We start from the raw sequence: 17,786 nt of genomic DNA on the forward strand, positions 1-17,786 counted from the left end.
CTCCCTCTCCCTCTCCCTCTCCCTCCCGCTCAGATAGGGTCTTGCTTTGTTACCCAGGCTGGACCGCAGTGTCTCAATCACAGCCCACTGCGGCCTCGAACTCGTAGGCTCAAGTAATCCTCCTGCCTCAGCCTCTCAAGTAGCTCGAACCACAGGAGTGCAATTACTGAAACTACAGTAGGTACGCTTCTTTAGAAGGAAAATATACATGAATTCTTAAGCAACTGGATAATGAAAAGTGATTCTGATTTTAGGGCTTCATCATGGACTGCTATGGTAGGCAGAATTCTGAAGATGGCCCAAGATTCCTGTCCCCTAGTTATTCAAACATTGATTGTGAAGGGAAAGTGCAGATGCAATTAAAGTCCCAAGTCAATGAATCTTAAGATACAGGAGATTATCCAGGTAGGTTTGGCCCAGGCAGGTGAGCCTTTTAAAAGGCAGAGTTTTTATTCTCTGCATGGCAGTAGAAGAGGAAGGCAGAGAGATTCAAAGCATGAGGCGATTCAATGCATCTTGCAGACTTGAAGATGGGTGTGTGGGGTTCCATATGAGAAGAAATGTAGGCTGCCTCTGGGAGCAGAGAGAGCAGCTCTGGGTGAGAGCCAATAAGGAAATGGGGACTTCATCCTACAACCATAAGAAACTGAATTCAACCAACAAGAAGAAGGAGCTTTGAAGCAGACTCTTCCCTAGAGCCTCCAGATAAGAGCCCCACTCAGTCTACACCTTGATTTCGGCTTTGTGAGGCCTTAGGTAGAGAACCCAATGGTGCCATGCACTCTAGGTGCTATGACCTAGAGTATTGTGAGCTAATAAATCGAGGCTGCTTCAAGACACTTCATTTGTGATAATTTGTTATGCAGCAATAGAAAACTAACACAACTGCCATACCACATGTTGGGAAGGTTATGGAACAAAATGGTACCACACTTTGGAAAATGGTATGGAAAATCAAACACACATCCACCCTATGATGCAGCATTTTACTCTTAGGTATTTACCCAAGAAAAATGAAACATATGTCTACAAAAATACTTGTACACTAATATCTATAGCAGCTTTATTCATAATAGCCTCAAATTAGACACAGTCCAAATGTCCATCAGTAGGAGAATGGATAAACAATGAACTATTATTTTTTTTTTTTTTTTTTGAGACGGAGTCTTGCTCTGTCACCCAGGCTGGAGTGCAGTGGCCGGATCTCAGCTTACTGCAAGCTCCATCTCCCGGGTTTACGCCGTTCTCCTGCCTCAGCCTCCCGAGTAGCCGGGACTACAGGCGCCTGCCACCTCGCCTGGCTAGTTTTTTGTATTTTTTAGTAGAGACAGCATTTCACCGTGTTATCCAGGATGGTCTCGATCTCCTGACCTCGTGATCCGCCCATCTCGGCCTCCCAAAGTGCTGGCATTACAGGCTTGAGCCACCGCCCCCGGCAACAATGAACTATTAATATAAGCAACAACACAGATAAAGTTCAGAAACCTTACATTGAGTGAAAAATACCAATAAAAAAGAGTATATATTGTGTTATTTCATTTAACAAATTTCTAGGATAGAAAAAACTAATCTATGGTGAAATAAACCAGAACAGTAGGTGCCTGGGGGTGCAGAGTGGACTGGAAAGGGGCACAAAGAAACTTTATCTGGTGATGAAAATGGATTATAGTTTGATAGGGATGTGGATTACACAAGTGAATACATTTGTCAGGATTCATGGAACTGGAATACTTAAGATTCACACATTTTATATAAATTATCTCTCTGGCGGGGCGCGGTGGCTCAAGCCTGTAATCCCAGCACTTAGGGAGGCCGAGACGGGTGGATCACGAGGTCAGGAGATCGAGACCATCCTGGCTAACATGGTGAAACTCTGTCTCTACTAAAAAATACAAAAAAAACCTAGCCAGGTGAGGTGGCGGGCGCCTGTAGTCCTGGCTACTCGGGAGGCTGAGGCAGGAGAACGGCGTAAACCCAGGAGATGGAGCTTGCAGTGAGCTGAGATCCGGCCACTGCACTCCAGCCTGGGTGACAGAGCAAGACTCCGTCTCAAAAAATAAATAAATAAATAAATAATCTCTCAATAAAAATATCTTTAAAAACAAATTAAGCCAGGTACAGTGGCTCACACCTGTAATCCCAGCACTTTGGGAGGCTGAGGCAGGAGGATCACTTGAGGCCAGGAGTTCAAGACAAGCTTGGGTAACAGTTAGACCCAGTCTTTACAAAAAGTAAAAAATTAAGCAGGCATGGTGGTACATACCAGTAGTCCCAGTTACTCAGGAAGCTGGGGTGGGAAGATCACTTGAGACTAAGAGTTCAGGGCTGCAGTGAGCCATGATCGTGCTCCTGCACTTCAGCCTGGGTGACAGAGTGAGACTCTGTCTCAAAAAACAAAACCACCCACAAACGAAAAAAAATAATTCATCAGGCCAGGCATGGTGGCTCACACCTGTAATCTCAGCACTTTGGGAGGCCGAGGTAGGTGGATTACTTGAGGTCAGGAGTTTGAGACTAGCCTGACCAACATGGTGAAACCCCGTCTCTACTAAAAATACAAAAATTAGCTGGGTGTGGTGGCGGGCGCCTGTAATCCCAGCTGTTCAGGAGGCTGAGGCAGGAGAATTGCTTAAATCTGGGAGGCGGGGGTTGCAGTAAGCCAAGATTGCTCCACTGCACTCCAGCCTAGACAACAGAGCAAGACTCCATCTCAAAAAAATTAATTAAAATAAATTTAAAAACTAATTCAACCAATATGTGATAGACTAGTTATCACTGAGGTGTTGATGACTCTCTCCTAGGGGGAGCTATTTAAAAAACAGACAGGGTAAGAGTTAACTCAAATGGATGAGCCCCTCATAGAGGGATATGGGACCCTAAGCAGCTGGGTGAAAGATTTTTGGGCAGTGAGACCTCCACAGAGGACCTCAAATCAGTCTATGCACCTAATCAGATAGTCCTGCAAAGGGCTCCTTGTGGGTTTATTCTATGCCCAAGTACAAATTGCTAAAAGATGAACAGTGAAGATGCTGATTGTGCTGGAGCTTCCCAAGCAAGAAGGGCCCTGGAGGGGGCTGGGGTGCACGGAAGCAGGTGGCAGTGCCCTGACATGTGTGAGACAGGTGTGTGTGAGGTGGGCAGGGGCAGTGAGCTTCACACTCTCGAGTCTGGTGGCCTCCGAGTGATACCCAGCATCTGAGCACAGCCTCTGGGAATACCCCTGCACAGCTTCATTCTTGGTTTCTTTAGCATATGCATGTTTTAGATGGGTTGCTTCAGTCAAAATGAACATATCTTTTCTTGTTTTGTGAAAAAAGTCTTCTCAGGCTGGGCGTGGTGGCTCACGCCTGTAATCCCAGCACTTTGGGAGGCCAAGGAGGGTGGATCAGCTGAGGTCAGGAGTTCGAGACCAGCCTGGCCAACATGGCGAAACCCCATCTCTACTAAAAATACAAAAATTAGCTGGTGTGGTGGCGCACAACTGTAGTCCCAGCTACTTTGGAGACTGAGGCAGGAGAATCACTTGAACCTGGGAGGCGGAGGTTGCAGTGAGCCAAGATCATGCCACAGCACCTCAGCCTGGGCAACAGAGCGAGACTCCATCTAAGAAAAGAAAGGAAAGAAAGGAAGGATGGAAAGGAAGGATGGAAAGGAGAGGTGAGGCGAGGCGAGGAGAGGAGAGGAGGAAAGAAAGGCTTCTCAAAGCCCACAGTAACTTCACTGGATTCCTGACATATACTTTGGTGCTTGTTACACATATGTAAGAATTTCAAAGAGAGCCAACAATTGTAGGCTAAAATCTCAGTATGTCTAACATATGGCTCTAAACCCAAATGACCAATATGAGCAGTGATGTTTTAAACTGTGGGCTCCACTTTTTCCAAAGGAGCCCAGATGGCTAGATGGTCGGGGAGTAAAGAACTCAGTCACGGGGCCTGGCCTCTTGGCAAGGTGCCTGGGGTTTGCTGTTGGCTTCTGTCCTCAGAAAGTTCCACCTGTAAGTGGGGAGTGATCCATCCACTTGAGGCTCTCCAGTGAGGAACAGTCAGTTCACATCAGGAAGTGTTTTGAGGGAGAGGAGAGGGGGCTGAAGGATGGGCCTTGAGTATTTACAATGAGGGTTCCAATGAGACCATTTAATCAGAGGGGACACCAGAACCAAGCTTTTCCTGTTAGGGGACCAACCGAGAAGGAAGAATGGGATCTGAATGAGATCCATTTTTAGATGAGCCATTTTTTTTGTTTGTTTAATCATAACAGTGCTTTGAAAAGACTTTACCAGTGAGTCAGTGCTGGGTTTTGCTACATCCACCACAAATTAGTTACGAATTCCCTAATTGTTTCCAAAAAGAGATTTACTATGAAATGATACAAAGTGCAATTGAATCCTTGGGTTTTGTTTTGTGTGTGGTATGTATCTGATGTGTCAGTTTTGCAATCTGCTTGGTTTTGATATTGCAAAATGTTTGATGTTTTGGCTTCCAGTTGAACTGACGCTATTATTCTGTTTATCCATCCAAAGGTACCTACATTAGTCACTAGTTGGATCCTACCAAGCACACACGCGGGCACGTGCACACACACACAAACACACACACACATACATACATGGGAGGGGGTTTGGAAGGGTAGCATGCTGCAGGAATGCTTGATGTAACACTTACCACGCTATTATATATCGTTCACTGTTCCTGCTCTGTATCCCTCATTTGACAATGAGGTTCTGGATGGTATGAAACAGTTTGTCTAGTTTATCCTCCATTCTTAATGCTTAACAGAGTATCTGACACATATTAGGCAAAAATAAATATTTTTAGTCTTGTTATTTCCTGTTATGTTCTTTATGGAGATGGAAACCAGCAATGTAAATCTTTTCTACTTAAAATACTGACTCATTGCTCAATTTCTCACATCCAGCCACATAGCCTTTCCTCTGATTTTCCATTTTTAGAACCTCCCCTGAGGGCTCTTCCAGAAATGAAGCAGGAATTTCTGTAATGATTTCATTAATTCCAACTAAGGCAGCAAGCATAAGTCACCAAGGCTTGAGGTTTGAAACCCTGTAATTTGGTGTTCAGCTTCACATCCTCATAGTCGGTGGATGCTAAGCAGATCTGATCTGTGCTTTCCTAATTTTCACAATTGTTGTGGGATTGTGGGAAGTTATTACAAAATGCATGGAAGAGCACTTTGGTAACTACAAAGCAGGTATTGCTATCAACTTCACTTTATCAATGTGGAAAAGTCCAGAGGCAAAGTGATTTGCCCTGGCTTATGCTAGAGCCCAAACCAATGGTTTCCCAGCAGCCCGATGAATGTACTGAACTCCATGGAGAGGACCAGTTCCAGGACTATCTCCACATGACCAGAAGAGAACACCCAGCTGGTGCTGATCTTAGAACATGTATCCTTGGGAAGGGTCCTGAAACCAGCCCAATCTGCAGGGGACCAGGTGTTGACCACTAGCTTGTCTTACTTGGGCCCAGAGACAGTTTGTTCTCTTTGTATCTTTATATCAGAAAATTCAACAGGCACAGAGCAGAGAAGCAGGTTTCTTCTATAATTAGCATAACAGGCCAATGGATGTCACTGTTGCACCACAGAAACAGAACCTAAACTCCAAGGGGACCCCCCCGCCCCCAAACAGCAGCACCCTCACTATTTGGGAACTTTAGGAGAGCACAGCACACTTGGAACCAAAAGAAAGCAATTATAACTGATTGCTTGTAGTAACTGATATTCCATTTAAAAATGTTAGCGCTAGTAATGAGCAGGTATATTCAGGGACAAGTTAAGGCAAATAGTTTTGAACATCATGAATGGCTATAAATGAGTGTATATGTCACTCACCAGGAGGAAAGGTCACAAAATTTTGAATCAAACCAAGTCTTTTGACTTCAAATACTATGTTTCTTTCAGTCTGCCACTCACAGTGTTCAAAATTATTTCAGACAATATGTTGATACTTAGATTAAGACTTCTCACCATCCATCAACAGCCTTGCATAAATGTTTTGGGAAGAATTTTTAATCTTCAACTTAGTATAATGATCAAATGAATATGCACATATACATAGAGAGAGACGGAGTTTTGCTCTTGTTGCCCAGGCTGGAGTGCAATGGTGTGATCTTGGCTCGCTGCAACCTCTGCCTGCCGGGTTCAAGCGATTCTCCTGCCTCAGCGTTCCGAGTAGCTGGGATTACAGGCGCCCGCCACCACACCCAGCTAATTTTTTGTATTTTTACTAGAGGTGGGGTTTCACTATGTTGGCCAGGCTGGCCTCGAACTCCTGACCTCAGGTGATCTACCCACCTCAGCCTCCCAAAGTGCTGGGATTATAGGCGTGGGCCACCGCGCCCAGCGAATATGTATATTTATTAAGCATCTACTTTGACTTTTCACAACTCTTGAAGGTAAGATGATTATTTCTATTTTTCATGTGGGTTCGGCAAGACTAAGTAATGTTTCCATTATGCAGCTGGTAAGAGACAGACATTGGTACAGGTCCATGTCTACTGGCCTGCAAAACCCCTGCATGTTAGGATGTGCTCCTACTCAGTTCAAGCCTTCTTTGACATCCCACTGCATGTGCCTTATTGGAGATACTACAATAAATGCAAACCACCTCTGCTCCCAAAGAAATGTTAAGGTCTTTAACAGACAATTGTATTACAATCGAGTGAGAAGGGCTTTTTCTAGGTGCTATGCAACTCAGTGAGGGTTAGAAAGGGCCTATGACACTGAGATATGAAGAGTGAATAAAATCCAGCAGGCAAAGAAAAATATAGCTCAAGGGAGTTTAACCTGAAGGAATATCCAGTGTTTAGGTAAGAAGTGGAGAAACATTATAAATACCTATAATTTAAATGCAGAGAAGATTTTTTAAAAGAAACAATCTGTTTCTTTTAAATTGGTCTGGGTGTGAACTATTACTATTAATAACCTACTGCCCAGCGGTAATTCCTGAGAGGAACCATAGTATAAGACTCTGCTTATAGTATGGGATGGAAAGTCAAGCCTTGTTTTGGGAATGGTGAGGGGCTCTGGTACCACAAATGCACTAAAAATACTTCCATGAGTTTCCTTATAGTCGGAACTGAAGCAGGAGCAGCAGGAATAAGAAATGAGGAACTCCCTGCCGGCTCTCCTGGCGCCCTCACTATGCCTGAGTCCCTGACTGCAGACCAAGGAATCTCTGATACAGCAGGGTAAGAACAGGCCACAGCAGAATGGTCTACATGAGTCTCTAATTTCATGAATACAAAATTGTGACTGTCTCTCTATTTTCAGGTCTGGTATAAAACCTCACGTGCACAGATAACAGATGTAAGCAGCTATATTAACTGGGGTACTGGGAATCCTTTTCCATCCAGGTCCAGAACTGACTCCCCTAGCAGTGAGAAGGAAGGTGATCCTGAGAGATAAATACCAGGGACATTCCCTGGCAATTCCTACGGCCTTTGGAGCCATCACAGGTCACAGGCTATAATCATTCTTGAAATTTGTGACGATGAGACCTGTCACTGCTGTCAGACAGGCTTAACTGGCCTTTTTGGACACTTTCTTAAAATATAAGTAAATTGGGCAGCTAATCCTACACTGTTGTATCTTGTTTTTTCTTGGAGCTTTGAAGTCTGGACTTGGAGACGGAAAGGTTAAGGGAGCAACCCTAGAGAAAAGTAACACAGGAATTTCTTTGTGTTTATCTTAACAATATCCATAAGTTTCTACTTTTAGCCCAGCGACATTTATCCCTTTTTTCCTGCCCAACAGTCTTTCTTGGTCCTGGTAACATTTAATAGTTTTGGATGGAAATGACAATAGGACTGAAGGTCCTCTTATTGGCCCAGAATGTAATGGTGATGCTAAAACATATAAATGACTGAATCATTTAACAAGTATTTGCTATACCTGTGTCCTTAGCTCTGTGTCTAAAGAGAACATGGTGAGTGATTAAACAGAGGCAGAACAATGGACTAGGGGACCTCAAGACTTCACTTGTAGCTGCAGGAACCTGAGAAGAGACTAAAGCTGCAGCTCGGGTGGGGGATATTTGCATGTAATATTGGATAAGCTATTTATTTTTCCCCTCATGGATTCTAATTTGAAATACATGAAAATGATATGTAAATATATTAGTATAATGGTCATTAAAATCATTCCTTTCTTCAACAAATACTGAGCACCTGCCAAGCATAAAGGCCAACAGTAACCAAGTCGACTACTTTCTGAATGATTCATTTTCACCACTTTAATCCATACTTAGCCAAAGCCACATAGTATGATAGGCTGGAAGTCAAATAATCAAATAGATCTCAAATCCTGGCTTCTCTACTCAATAGCTGTGTGACTTTGGGCTAAGCAACTTTCTCCTTTGAGCCTCAATTTTATCATTTGCAAAGTGGGGATAAATAAGTTAATATAATAGCATAATACAATAATTACCCTCACTATGTATTTCCTATAGGATAGGCAATGATGGTGGCACCCCAACTGTGAGAGGTAATCATCCTGAACCCTCCCCCTCTTCCTCATCTCCTGTATCAAAAGAGTCACTAAATCATACTGTTTTATCTCTGAAATATTTCCCAAATCCTGTCCCCTATTTCCCACTGCCCTAGTTCAAGCCCTCATTACCTCTTGGCCTTCTAAATTGTCTCCCTGCTTTTACTCTTGTGCTCCTTTAATCCATTCTCTGCATGGCAGCCTGGGCAATATGGTGAAACCCCATCTCTACAAAAAAAAAATACCAAAATTAGCTAGGCATGGTGGCACACACCTGTAGTCCCAGCTACTTGGGAGGCTGAGGTGGGAGGATCCCTTGAGTCCAGCAGGTAGAGGTTGTCAAGACAACCGGTTTAAACAAAAACCAGTTCCTTACTTGAAGCCTCTCAATGGCTCCCCACCTCTTAGAATAAAGTACAAACTCTCAGAACGCCAGACAAGGTCACCTGTCTACCTCTGCAGACTTTTAATGTTCCCTTCCCAACACTCAGCACACACCAGGCTTTTTCACCTGTGTCTTACCTTACAATTCAACATTAACTCTGCATCACTGAATTACACCTCTGCTTCAGTGTCCTCACCTCCTCCACCCACTTATCTAAGGCTCAGTTCAGGCCAGGCAACTCGGGAAAGCTTTCCTTGATGCCTCCAGCTTCTACTGCCCAGCTGGGTTAGGAACTCTCTACCCAAGCCTGTTATCATGTCTATTTTGTTACATTTACCACGTTGATTGGTAATTTATCTATGTATGAGTTTTTCTCCATTACTAGAGTCTTCTACTTAAGGCAAAAACCATGCCTTATTCATCTTTGTATCCCCATCACCTAGCACAGTTCATGGCATGTTGCAAAGGCTCAATAAATAAAATGAATGAGTTGAGCGTGGTGGCTCAGCTGGGCCATAGGCCCAGCACTTTGGTAGGCTGAAGTGGGCAGATCGCTTGAGTCTGGGAGTCTGAGACCAGCCTGGGCAACATGAAGAAACCCTGTCTCTACTGAAAATACAAAAATTAGCCAGGTGTGGTGGCATGGCCCTGTAGTCCCAGCTACTCAGAAGGCTGAGGTGGGAGGATCCTTTGAGACCAGGAGGCAGAGGTTGCAGTGAGCTAAGATCGTGCCACTGTACTCCAGCCTGGGTGACAAAGTGAGACTCTGTCTCAAAAAAATTAATTAGTTAAATAAAATGAATGAAGAAATGAAGATAAGAATGTGACTCTGCAGTTCATGCTTTTTGCATACACCACATGTCATGCCACATGTCATGTATCTAGAATGCTGGTTCTCAGCCAGGGGCAGTTTTGCTCCCCGAGGACATCCAGCAATGTCTGGAGACACCTGAGTTGTCACAATTGGGGGAGGGGGCTATGCTTCTACCATGTAGTGGGTAAAGGCCAGGGATGCTACTAAGCATCCTTCAATGCCCAGGGCAGCCCCTAACAACAAAGAACTATTCAACCCCAAACAGAAACAGCGCCAAGGCTGAAAAATCCTGATCTAGAACAAGGTCTGGCACATGGAAGAACTCAATATAGGATTCCTAACCCTGACTGCTTAGTGGTGCAAGTGGCAGAAATGATCATCATACTCAATATAAACCATACAATTGTATGGTATACTTCTTTGTTTATTGAGCAATTTTTCATAATATGAGCTCATTTCACAGCCTCAGACTTAAGGGAGATCAGTTCTAGCTTTGAAATCAGACTGTAAATATAGCAAAAGACCTACTCAGAATCAATGGAATATGATGCATGGCTCTCTCCTCCCATCTCTTCTCTCACCACACCATATGTCTGCTCCAAGTCTACATCCCTCAACAACCAGTTAGAATGCCTGGATCATAAGGGTAAACATATATTAGCTCACCAGCCAATGTTTTTTAAGTCATATATATATTTTATATATGTGTGTGTATATGTGTGTGTGTATATATATATATACACACACACACTTATACACACCACATACATACACACACAGAGAGAGAGAGAGAGACTCAAATATATCTCTTATATCTCTTACTTTGCATGAACTCATAACCTGGAATACCCTCTCCAGGAAGGCCTGGCCTCCCTGGGATCATAAGGAAATGTAAAAATTTAAACTTTTATGCTGTGCAGCCGGGCGCAGTGGCTCACGCCTGTAATCCCAGCACTTTGGGAGGCCAAGGAGGGTGGATCACGAGGTCAGGAGATCGAGACCATCCATTCTAACATGGTGAAACCCCGTCTCTACTAAAAATACAAAACTTAGCCAAGTGTGGTGGCAGGTGCCTGTAGTCCTAGCTACTTGGGAGGCTGAGGCAGGAGAATGGTGTGAACCTGGGAGGCAGAGCTTGCAGTGAGCCGAGATCGTGCTACTGTACTCCAGCCTGGGTGACAGAGCGAGACTCTGTCTCAAAAAAAAAAAAAAAAAAAAAAAAAAAAAAAAAAAAACTGTTATGCTGTTGCAAGAGTTTTATTGGCCATTTGACATAACACAGTTAAGGCAGGAGCCTGTGATATGGGACATAGGCTGAGCTACTTCTCAGGGACTTCATAGTCCCATGAACTGTATGTAACCTATAATACATGTTTATACCGGGCAATTCTTTTCATACATGCATATTCAACCTCCCAATGTTTGGAGATGGGTGCATGATGATGGAGGCTGCCTATAGGCATCAGAATCAGGATACAAGTTCTAAAGCTGCCACCATGACCCCTGTCTATAATTCAACTGCATGACCCCCTGTCTGAACCTTGAGGCAAATTTATGATCAGTTTCTCTTGGTTATCTTTAGCTCCTCTCTCAGTTGCCCTCTTATCAGTCCAGATGTCTTTTACTTTTGAGAAGAGCCATCTTTCTTGTCTCAAACAACTCCCTTTTTCTTTATCTAGCTCAAATTATTAAACCGCTAAACCAACTGCCAACACTGGGTAAGTTTGCCTCAGCCTAATACGTACGAGCACAAAAATGGTTGTGTCCTTTCTGGAATTGAATTTAACACTTAATTCATCCTAGAACACATAATTAATTCTAGAATTTCCAAGCTGAGATGAGGCATCCCGGGCTCCTTAGGTAGCTTTGAGTCCCAGTATAAATAGGAATGACCAGCTTTCTAGAAAAAATTTTCAATTCTAAAATAATGATTTTAGCCACCATAGCAGGTTGAAGTGCAGGGGCAGTAAAGCTGGACACTGTGAAGCTTCCTTTGCCAATACCCCGATTTGCTGTATAGATGACTCATGTTCAAAACTGATGGTTTATGACAGAGAATTTCCCCATTGGTTACACTGCCATTAAACATATCTTTTGGGAGTTCAAGCAAATTTGTAAGGAGGAGGCTTCTACTGGTTATGCTCTTTGTCTTGGATAGTTAACTCATTTATAATTCAAACAAATTGAAAATGCAGCACTAGCTGGCTTTTAGGTTTCCTGACTGCTTGACAGCCACCCTTCCAACTATTCTTTAAGTGGCAAAGACATTAGCCATTGATATCCAAGTGTAGCAGGAAACCCAGCTCCTTGACAAGCCCAGGGATTCCCTGACTTCTTGCTTACTGTTGGATGGTGGTACGGACTAAGTGGTTTTTAAAAAAAATACTTTTACTTTTATTTTTTGTGAGTACATAGTAGATATATATATATATTTATGGGGTATATGAGCTGTGTTAATACAGGCATGCAGTGTGAAATAACCACATCATGGAGAATGGGGTATCCATCCCCCTCAAGCATCTTTCCTTTGAATTACAAACAATCCAATTACACTCTTTAGGTGATTTTCAAATATTAAGATTAAGTTATTATTGACTATAGTCACTCTGTTGTGCTTTCAAATAGTAAGTCTTATTTATTCGTTCCATTTTGTTTTTACCCATTAACCATCCTTACCTCCCCATCAAGCCCGCTACTACCCTTCCCAGCCTATGGTAACATCCTTCTACTCTGTATGTCCATGAGCTCAATTGTTTTGATTTTTAAATCCCACAAATAAGTGAGAACATGCAATGTTTGTCTTTCTATGCCTGGCTTATTTCTTAACATAATGATCTCCAGTTCCATTCATGTTGTTGCAAATGACTGGTTCTATTCTTTTTTATGGCTAAATAGTACTCCATTGTGTATAAATTTTCTTTATCCATTCATCTGTTGATGGACACTTAAGTTGTTTCCAAATCTTAGCTGTTGTAAAGAATGTTGAGGCTGGCACAGTGGCTCATGCCTATAATCCCAGCACTTTGGGAGGCCAAGATGGGTGGATCATGAGGTCAGGAGTTCAAGACTGGCCTGGCCAAGATGCTGAAATCCCATCTCTATGAAAAACACAAAAATTAGTCGGGCGTGGTGGCATACGCCTGTAACCCCAGCTACTCGGGAGGCCGAGGCAGGAGAACTGCTTGAACCTGGGCAGCAGAGGTTGCAGTGAGCTGAGATCATGCCACTGCACTCCAGCCTGGGTGACAGAGCAAGACTCTGCCAAAAAAATAAAATAAAAATACTTAAAAAAAAAAAAAAAAAAAAAAAAAAAGAACGTTGCAATGAACACAGAAGTGCAGATACCTCTTTGATATACTGTTTTCCTTTATCTGGGATATATACCCTGCAGTGGGATTGCTGGATCATATGGTAGATCTCTTTTTAGTTTGTTGAGAAAGCTCCAAACTGTTCTCCATAGTGGTTGTACTAATTGACATTCCCACTAACAGCATATGAGGGTTTCCTTTTCTCTACACCCTCACCAGCATTTTTCACTGCCTGTCTTTTGAATGTAAGTCATTTTAACTGGGGTGAGATATCTCATTGTAGTTTTGATTTGCTGGTCTAAATGTTTATGTATTCCCCAAATTCTCATGTTGAAGCCCTAACTCTCACTGTGGCTGTATTTGTAGATAAGGTCTTAAAGGTAGGGCCCCGATCAGATAGGATTAGTATCCTTAGAAGTAGAGACATTGGAGAATTCATTTTTTTAACTCTCTCCAAGCATATGCACCTAGGAAAAGCTACGTAAGGACATAATGAGAAGGAAGCCACCTGCGAGCCAGGAAGAATGCCCTCACCAGAAATTGAATTCTGCAAGAACCTTCATCTTGGACTTTACAGCCGTCAGAACTGTCAAAAATACATTTCTGTTGTTCAAGCCACATGGTCTGCGGTATTTTGTTATGGCTGCCCAAGTAGACTAATACAGATGGTGATAATAAAGTGTATTAAGGAATGTATAACCTACCAAGGTTGTGCTAATTACAATCACAGCAATCACCTAACAATTGTCCACCACAGGACAATTTTGACAGTGATTTCCTATACGTCTATCATCAAAATGCTAGGTTTTAACCCAGGAATTATTTTGTGTCAGATGGGGAATCAATTATAAAGCACTCTTATATGCATGATTTTTTAGAGTTATCCTTCTGATATTTTTCTTGACTATCTAATTTGGGAGAAAAGCTAGTTTACCTTTTATAACACCATGTCAAATTTAGGTAGCATAATTATCCCAAATGTTCAAAGAATTTTGCTCAAAACTACTCAACTGGTTTTGATTGAAGCCCCAGGATGCAGGGAAAAGGCTGAATCCATTGCCCCACTTTTCATTAAAAATCATTTTGCTGTCTTCTGGTATTTGATGAGAGAAGCAGCTCTTTGATTTGGGGGATCTTTTTAAAACTGACTTTGTTCTTTTTTAATCCTCACTGCTCCAGGCATCATTAGCTCCTTTTAATAGAAGTTTCAATTTCCTTTTATCCCTTTGAGTATGGGTTCCAATATCCTCAAAGCAGCAACTTTTAATTGGCCAGAAAAAGGTCACCCTTCTAAGAAGAAACCATATCACACATTCTAACAAAGTCAACGTGGGTCTCTGAGATCAGAAGGAGATGGTTGCTGAGGTTGAATTCATCCCCCAGCAGAATGGTTAACTAGCTAGCCGGTGGCATGTGATTACATTTTCAACATAATTACTATGTAATTATATATACCTACTCTTATCCAACACATTCCCTGCTATAATTAGTGGCCTTTATTTAAAGTTCATTTGTCTTAAAGAATTTTGTCCTCCTTTTTTTATTCAGTCAATGACTGAGGGGCACTGTCAATTTTGACAATAGTTTCCTATATGTGATAATTTTCTGTGATACTCTCCTATACAGCCCCCCCCCAATCATATGCTTTTTAGAAAATGATATAAGGACATCTAATGTATTTTTCCACCTTCATATGTCCACCACCACCTGTTGCCTTGTATATTGTAGCAGTAACTTCTCCAGGTAAGTCTAAAGTTATAATCACATCTTACATCTACATGGTTACAGTTTCTAATCAAAGAAAGCCTTTTCAGATAGATCTACTCTATTACAATTTTTCTAGTGATACAAAACCAAATCTGGATCTGGAGTGGGTACCTAAATCCTCAGTGGAGGAGGGAAGTAGTAAGCTCTTTCAAAGCGATCTGAAGAAATTCATGTAAACATGACTCCATCAAGATGGCAGTAAAGGGTAGGGTGAGGAGGTGGTTGCTAAAAAAAACCCAGGTCTTTAACAGCCTAGCCATCCATTTCAAAGAATCACTGGCATAAAAAAATACTCTACAATATTTGATCTCTTACTTTTAACAGGCCACAATATTTGATACCACAGGGGTTGTTACTCCGACACTTATGAAAAGTTAAGCATTGGTTTTTTGTTTTTCTTTCTTTCTTTTTTAAAGATAGGGTGTCACTCTGTCACCAAGGCTACAGTGCAGTGGTGCACTCATAGTTCACTGCAGCCTCAGCTTCCTGGACTCAAGCAATCCTCCCATCCCAGCCTCCTTAGTGGCTGGGACCACAGGTACGCACCACCACACCGGGGTAATTTTTAAATTTTTTGTAGAGACAGGGTCTCATTATGTTGCTCAGGGTGGTCTTGAACTCCTAGTCTCAAGTAAGCCTCCTGTCTTAGCCTCCCAGCGTGCTAGGACCACAGGTATGAGTCACTGTGCATAGCCAGCATTGTTATTTTTACACAATTCCTATCTTACAGATGGTATCGTGGATAAATATTATTACAAAAACTGGTATGTAAGAAAGATACTACAATACAAAAAATAACATATCTAGGTCCATAGTTTTTTTCTGTATTATTATTATTATTATTATTTGAGACAGAGTCTAGCTGTGTCACCCAGGCTGGGGTGCAACTTGTGCATGATCACTACTCACCACAGCCTCAAACTCCAGGGCTCAAGCAATACTCCCACCTCAGCCTTCCAAGTGGCTAGGACTAGAGGTGCACATCACCACACCCAGCTAATTTTTGTATTTTTCTGTAGAGATGGGGTTTCACCATGTTGCCTAGGCTGGTCTTGAATTCTTAGGCTCAAGAGATCTGCCTGCCTTGGCCTCTCAAAGTGCTGGGATTACAGGTATGATCTACTCCGCCCGGCTTCCTGTATTATTGTTTGAAGAAAAATAAATTGACCAGTTGATTTCTTTCTATTTATTTTTGTTAATACATAATATCTGTACATAGTTATGGGGTACATGTGATATTTTGTTACATGCGTTTTAGGGCATATCAAAGAAGAGGGACCTTAACAGTCCAAAATGCTAGATCGTGACATGGGAATAATAGGTGAAAATTGAATCAAAGACCTTAACCTGGAAAAGAAACAATGTGGCAAGGAAATGATGACTATTCTTAAAGATTGGAAGGTGGTAAAGTATAAAAACTATTTGATGTTTTCTGTTTGGTCTGAGAAGGATGAAAGAATTGAAGTTTTGGGACAGCAGATATGGAGTTACCATAAAGAAGAACATTGTTGCAATTCAACAGGTTCTGAAAATGAAATGGTCTACTTTCTTATTTAGTGAGTTCACTTTCCTTGGCTGTGTTCAGATGGAAGCTAGTTGCCCACTGTGGGGGACTGTTGGAAAATGTATCAGAGAAGAAATAGAACTTCTGAAATCTTCAGTCCCCTTCTCACCCTAAAGTTCTACGAAGATGCCTATTTCGGGGAGTATGAGGCAGGCGAAGTAACCCTTATCTGAAATGTTTGGAAGCAGAAGTGTTTTGGATTTGGGATTTTTCCAGATTTTGGAATATTTGCATGTATATAATGAGATATGTTGAGAATGGGATCAAATATGAATGGTGTTAGGAATCTAGGTCTGTGGGGTTTTTCTTATATGTCTTTGTATTGGCTTTCCTAGCACACAGCTAAGGAGACAATTACTTTATTTCATTAAAAGAGGCAGTATGTTAAAGCAGTCTAGTTTATTTAGACAAAAACCAATACAAAGCAAAACAAAAAACCAAACTCCTTTTAAGGATGCTCTCCCAGAGTTATTTATCTATGCTCATCTAATTAAATAGGCTCTTTTGAAATTTCTGCATGTGTTGTGCTGGGTGGGTAGATACAGCCTTTCTGTGGCCATCGTGCTGCCCAGTTGGGATGTGGAGACCACCACTTCACCCAAGGTGGTCGACAACTCCACTCATGGCATCCATCAGCAGTAGAGACACAAAATGAGGTTGGAGTCCTAGGAGGCATCCTCTGGGGATGTTGAGGGTCAAACTCGAGGGTAACAGTGACCAGTGAGGAGAGGCTGGAGAGAGAAGCAGCAGAAAGGAAGCTGCTCCTTCGGACAACTCCCTGCTTTCTGCTGCTAGATGTGCCACAGAGAGAAGTGGCAGGGCTTATCTTTATTGACTTTTACACCATGGTTGACCGCATGATGCTATGGAAGCCACTTTATATTAATTAGTTTAGGTAAAAGACTTGTAAAAGAGATAAAGAGGCAGTGTGGTGTAAATATGCAGGCTTTGGAGTCAAAGAGCCAGTGTTCAAGTTCTGACTTTCTAACCATATGACCTTGAGCAAGTGAATTACTTCATCTCTCTAGGCCTCAGTCTCCTTATCTGTGCAATGGAGCTAGGAACAGTTGCTGGCTCATAATAAGTACTATATAAGTGCTAGCTTCTATTGTTTTCACAGAAACAGAAAACTGAGCCCCATTTGAACTTGCTTCTCCTTAAGTACTGTCCAAGACACAAAAGGAACAAAAGTGGCATTGAGGTAAGAATCTAGGTCACATCAGACCTGCTGCTCTGGTAGTTGCAAAAGAACGTGAATCCAGATGGAGTGATGCTGAAAGTGAAAGTGAATCCTATAAAACTTTTAAAGGAAATTATATAAAACTGTATATCCTTGCTAATTACCCTGATTTCATTATTACACCACGTATACATGTATCACATCATCACATTTTATCCCTTAAATATATATAATTATTATGTTTCAATTAAAAATAAAATAGG

At 42.1% G+C, this 17,786-nt stretch overlaps 1 protein-coding gene across 2 annotated transcripts in view; it reads right to left on the reverse strand.

Annotated features, from left to right (window-relative positions):
- SHROOM3 (shroom family member 3) overlaps positions 1 to 17,786 on the reverse strand; it is a 214,262-nt gene that overhangs the window by 131,303 nt on the left and 65,173 nt on the right. Inside the window, exon 1 of one of the 2 annotated variants that reach the window (XM_017876550.1) lies at positions 8,638 to 8,733. The exons of the other annotated variant lie outside the window; for it this stretch is intronic. The gene's annotated coding sequence lies outside the window, so the exon portion shown is untranslated. Of the gene's footprint in view, positions 1 to 8,637; positions 8,734 to 17,786 lie in introns of those variants that run through there. 2 annotated transcript variants of the gene reach the window in all.

This window comes from Rhinopithecus bieti, unplaced genomic scaffold (genome assembly GCF_001698545.2).
Source record: "Rhinopithecus bieti isolate Rb0 unplaced genomic scaffold, ASM169854v2 scaffold_8675, whole genome shotgun sequence".
In the NCBI taxonomy this organism is placed as follows: domain Eukaryota; kingdom Metazoa; phylum Chordata; class Mammalia; order Primates; family Cercopithecidae; genus Rhinopithecus; species Rhinopithecus bieti.